Source organism: Anneissia japonica, unplaced genomic scaffold, assembly GCF_011630105.1.
Source record: "Anneissia japonica isolate Jap-2015-1 unplaced genomic scaffold, ASM1163010v1 scaffold288293_len164619_cov106, whole genome shotgun sequence".
In the NCBI taxonomy this organism is placed as follows: Eukaryota; Metazoa; Echinodermata; class Crinoidea; order Comatulida; family Comatulidae; genus Anneissia; species Anneissia japonica.
The window spans coordinates 113,887-119,879 of record NW_022755229.1 but is presented as its reverse complement, the minus strand read 5'-3'; the positions used below and the strand labels follow the sequence as shown (position 1 = coordinate 119,879).

Below are 5,993 nucleotides of genomic sequence, written 5' to 3'. Positions count from 1 at the left end.
TGTATTATTATTAATATTATGTTGATGTTGTTTTTCAGTAATAGGTAGAGCAATACACACCAAGCAATACAATTAAATATCGAATAATTTTTTTAAAAATGTTTAGTGAATTGTACGTGTTGTAACAATTGTACGGAAGATATGGGCCAATGCTTGAATGAAAGATATAGTACAGCCATGCCTGGTAAGTAGGTACAGTACCGGTATCCATTTAAAGAGCGGTCGATGTCCTCTTGAAGATTCATTGAGCAATACGTATTCATGCGATTTATAGAATAATAATAATGGTCATATACTGTATGTTGAAACTTGCGGTACACCACGTGGGTAGTTCTGAAAAGAACTTGTAGTTGAGAAAGTCTCTACGTACGATTGAGATGCTTCAATCGTCTTTAGGAGAATACTATCTGCAGAAATTCCAAACAGATAAATACTTACATGTTGGGTAGAGAGGCTGGTTGTGATTGGATGGACAAACTGACCAATTAGAAGACTGCTAGTGAAAGGCTAAAACAAAAGCCGTTGTCCACTGAGACAAAGGTTGGGAACGCCCAAACAAACGCATGGTTCCAGTGGCGGGAAAGGGTGGGAATGACCAAAATAAATGCATAGTTCCAGAGTGGCGGGAAAAGGGATGAGAACGACCAAAAACAAAGGCATAGTTCCAGTAAGGCGGAAAAAGAAGAAAAGTTGGGGCTGCTTAGAGCTGACTGTGGGAGTGCATGACTACGGACGATTTTTGTTGTTTCCCTCTCCTTGTATGGCCTTGGTGTTCCTTGAGCCTAGTACTGAAATCTCGTCCTGTTTCACCAATGTAAACCTTCCCACATTCGCACGGGATGCGATAAATTCCTGACTGACTCTGTGCTGGTGGTTTATCCTTGTATTAAGGTAAACATACAGAGTTTCTCGATTCCGCATTATCTTGCCTATTGCCGGGTTTGGGTGTAGCAATGTCTCTCGTGTGATAACACTTCAGTTTTAGGGCTTCCTTAACATGTTGCACTTCTTTCTGGATGAAGTTGTGGTCGCTGATGTAATGTGCTCTTCTGATGAGTGTGTTACAATCTCCCTTCTTGGTGGACGGATGGTGAAACGAGCGTTTGTTTAGATATCTGTCGGTGTGTGTTGGTTTTCGATAGACTGCATGTGACAAAACGTCTCTATCTGGTTACCAAAACATCAAGAAAAGGTAAAGAGCGATTGTGTTCCTCCTCCATGGTAAACGTGATTGTGCTGAGAATTCAGGTGATCTAGAAAACCATCTAAATACACCTTACTGTGTTGCCAAATGATGAATGTGTCATCGACGTATCGCAGCCAGAGATCAGATCTGTTCATTCCTGAAAAGTGTGATCCTCTTCTAGACGGTGTTTGGCTATATAGACAAGCCTCCTTGACCGGTACGTTTGTGAATACTGATTTGATGTCGAAAGCTAACAAGTGTCTGTAGATTCAAGGTAAACATCCCGGATGGTCTTCACAAAGTGTTGAGAGTTGGCTACATGATGACCAGTGTTGCATACCAGTGGATACGGTATCCTGACAAGATACTTGACGAGAGGGTAGGTTCGTGATCCTAAACGATGGGCCGCCGTAGTGGAATGTCCGCTTTATGAATTTTCGGTTGTCCGAGTAGTCTCGGGCATATGGATGCTGAAGGTCGGATTTGATGATGGTACAGTGGCTTCAAGAGTCCCTTTGGAAAATACCACAGTGTGAACACACTGTGTTCACATAGAGTCCTCACAGTACACACTTTGTTCACATAGAGTCCACACAGTGAACGCTGTGTTAACTCTGTGTTTTTGAATTACATACAGTGAACACTGTGTTAATTTACGGGATACACAGTGTGAAAAGAAATCACAGTGTGTTTCTACAGTAAGCACACAGTGAACACAGTGTGATTTTAAGGAATATACAGAGTAGAAGAAATCACAGTGTGTTTAAACAGACACACTGTGAACACAGTGTGGTTCAGTGTGTTATGTAGTGAAACACATTGATCAACTTACATATATAGTTATATAGTAATATTTATATTTTATAGGCCTATATTATAGTTACCTCGCAGTTTACACAGTATTAACAGGAAGATGTAAAAAAATAGTTTTTCAGTACATCTACCTGGTATTACTAGGATAAAATCGTATTATCACCACAGTGATCACAGTCTTGCCAATATGCTTTGTGAAATCCCAGGGGGGTCATGGTGGAAATGTTGGAAAATCAGGTCACATGCAGCTCGTCCTGCCCGATCATTGGTTGCACCAGGATGGTGTGAGGAAGAAGGAAGATCATATTTGAAATTCAAGCGGGGATTCATTGTTTCATCGTCGATTACAGCAAGCGTTGTGTTAAATTTGATTCGTTAAATTAATTTCGCAAAACGAAAATGTGCATGGGTTCTACTCAACTGGACGGGGACAAATGAGACAAGTATCCTGGAAGATTCAATGGTCCCAGAGTTAAAATAAGGTTCGAGGACAACTGAGGTGGAGAATATGGAGACCCAAAGTTAACAAGAACCCTCCAAGAAAAATGTCTGAATGGCGTACTGTATTCAAGTGTTGTCGATTCTATTCATATAGGTAATTCGAAATTGCATTTTTCTTATTATTTATACACTTTTAATAAATTCATTTTAGCTAGGTTGTCCATAGGCCTGCTGCTGGTACTAACAATCAGTGTTCCAATCCATAACCCACCCACTACTTAAATAAACAGAAAAATAAACTCGAACTAGTAGACCTTCTAAGTTAGGCTACGACCGTTTGACCTAGGTCTAGGCTTGACCTCCTAAATGGTCTGGTTGAAACGGCCGTTAACTCGGCTGTGGAATTAATGGTTATGACGGGCAATTACGCTTTTTAATTCGTTTTTATTTATTTATTATTATTTTTTTTTTAATTCAATCTTTTGGTATGTAACATAGGTCTAAATGTATAAAAACAAAAACCCAAAATGTTATCTTCATTTGGTAAGAATTGAAATATATTTACACCAACAATTAAAGTTGTTTTAGGCTGGATTAGCCTTCCTAAAACAGTACTACTAGCCTATTCCTAGTAATATAGCATAAATGCCTACTGAACATTAGCTAGCACTGTACATTCTATGTATGCCTTGCTATATTAATTGCATTTTTAGCGTTAAATGTCTGGCCTGGGTCGAAATTACTCGACATCTGGCCAGCTTGATTTTCGTGTGATTAATTTTCTTGATCGTTAGTTTTATTTGTTTGGTTTACAAACTATGTATATAATAAATCTACTTGCAAATTAGGGTTTGTTTTAAAATACTCTGTTTGATTTAAATAAGAAGTTAAAAATGTATAAATTAAAAATCAGTTACCATGTATTTTTGGCTGCCAAAATACATTGTATTTAAAAGACTAGGTATACAGAGCATTTATTTACTAATTTAAGAACTTTCTTTATTTTCAGGTTGCACTAGATACATTTTGTCTCAAAGGACTATTTTGCATCTTTAAAAAGTCAACATGCAAGTAGACTGGTATATAATATACAGTATCTGCAATAGTTGGTAAGTTAATTTTCTATTTATTTTTTTGAGATTTAAATAATCCATATGTGTTTTAATTTAAGACAACAGCAAATGTATTACAGTAACTAAATTGCATTATAGTAAATTGTCTGCTTTACGACCGCTGATTTTAGAATGACTTAATATTACCATGTTGAATTACTAAAAATACAAGCAATGTACTATTCAACAATTGTAAACAAAATTTGACATTTGCCCCAAGACCATTAAAATTTTATGTATACCTCATTGCTCCACGATTCAATTACAGTAAGTAAATTAATGTTTCATATCTACACATTAAACATTAGAATACAGTATTGTCAGCAATAATGAAACCTACAGTCCCACATTAACACCATTAAAATAATGAAGCATTATGTTGCGTGATACTTGCTATTACATGTCACTACTCAAGTTTGTGCTGTCATGCTGACATGAGTCTCATGGTGTACTCCGGGTTTAGCAATTAAAGTTCACAATTTATGAATCTAATTGTCTTTCGAACATGTCAATTTCAAAATTATTACTGCATATACAGTATTCTACTCGAACCTAGAAATTTATAAGAACAATGTAATGCTTACTTAGATAGATAGTCCTACTTTTCATATTTTCGAAGTTTTGTGACAATATTTTTTTATATAATTTCAGATAACCCAGATATCCAGTCAGCAGCTGTAAAAACCAAGATGATTAAAATATGTAAAGATACAAGGCGCTCCATATCAAAGGGAATGGATACAGCAGCTAATGTTTAACAACAGGCGCTTAAAGTGCAGTAATTTTTAAATTTTAAATTGTAATGGTAATTATCTTTGCTAAAGGTAACTTAGCAAAGTGTTGTAATCAAATTTTTTTTAAAAAGTTTATTTCATATCCTACAGATGAGCTGCAGCATGCTTTACCATCTAAGTAACTGTTCGTCTATATGCAATAAAAAGAATTTAAACAATTGTAAACTCATTGCTACATTAACTTAACAACTATTAAAATCCTTGACTAATTTAAGCAAAACAATACCTTTAGTGTGAAGCAGTTACTGTATACATTTGACTAATGTATGTTTTTAACTTATGTTATATGTTATAACACATACATAATTTTAATTTTTTTAGTTTAATAAATGTTTATTTTATCAATTTTAAAACTGTTAATATTTTATTTTTGTTGTACCTTGCAGGATGAAGGTGAGAACTTTGAGATTGTGCATGTGATGGTTTTACTGCGTGGTGACACTGAATCTCTTTAGAACAAACATTTTAGTGTAAACTTCACCAATAACACATAGTCAATAATATTATGTGTTAACACTGTGTTTACTGTATGTTGGCAAGATATGACAACAATGTGTTTAGTGTGAAAACCTCACCAATTTCACATAGTCAACAGAGTAAACACACTGTGTTTTTTGTGGGGTGACACTATGTTTACTCTATAGTGACACTGTGTTTAGTAACAATATGGAGATAGTTTGTGTATTGTGAGGTACACTATGGGAACAGTGTGTGAACACTGTGTTTACTGAATGTTAGCAATTTGTGACAACAATGTGTTTACTGTGTTTCACACTGTGAAAACCTCACCAATTTCACATAGTCCACAGAGTGAACACATTGTAAACACACTGTATTTATTGTGTGGTGACACTATGGAAACACTATGTTCACTGTGTGGGGACAGTGTGTTAATTGTGTGGCTACACTGTGGGGACAGTGTGTTTACTGTGTGGGAACAATGTGATTATTGTGTGGTGACACTATGTTTATGTTTGGTGTCACTATGGAAACACTATGTTTATTGTGTGCGGACAGTGTGTTAATTGTGTGGCTACACTATGGCGACATTGTGTTTATTGTGAGGGGACTGTGTGTAAACACTGTGTTTCACACAGTTCACAGTGTGAAAACCTCACCAATTTCATATAGTCAAGGAGTTATTCACACAGTGTACACACTGTAAACACACTGTGAACACACAGTGCACACACTGTGGTGCAGTATGTGTACACTATGTGAACACATAGTTTTTCACACTGTGTCCACTGTGTTGTATTTTCCAAAGGGGTGCCTCCAAACGATGTAGTTCGAGTAACTTGATTGCAATCCTCCTTTCGGTGGCTTTAGTCGGGTCTTTCTTGATCCTCCTATACATAGGGGCGTTCAAGATATGCAAGATTTTCTCGTTGTACTGAGCGGCATTCATGATGACCGTTGCATTGCCCTTGTCCGCTGGTAAAATATGGATAGTAGGGTCAGCACGAAGACTTTTCAATGCGTTTCGTTCATCCTTGGTGATGTTGGATTTCGGCCTAATGTTCTTGCGAAGCAGTTGAGAAATCTGCATATACGGTCAGTTTATCCATCCAATCACCAACCAGCCCCAACATATAAGTATTTCTCTATTTAGAATTTCTGCAGATATTATTTCCCTGAAGACGATTG

General features: G+C 36.5%; 1 long non-coding RNA gene across 1 annotated transcript; it reads left to right on the top strand.

Moving 5' to 3' along the window:
• Nucleotides 1–2,222: 2,222 nt before the first annotated feature.
• Nucleotides 2,223–5,737, top strand: LOC117123348. The gene is made up of 3 exons (XR_004447845.1): nt 2,223–2,594; nt 3,450–3,549; nt 4,204–5,737. It is a non-coding gene; the product is annotated as an uncharacterized LOC117123348 (long non-coding RNA).
• The last annotated feature ends 256 nt before the right edge of the window (nt 5,738–5,993 follow it).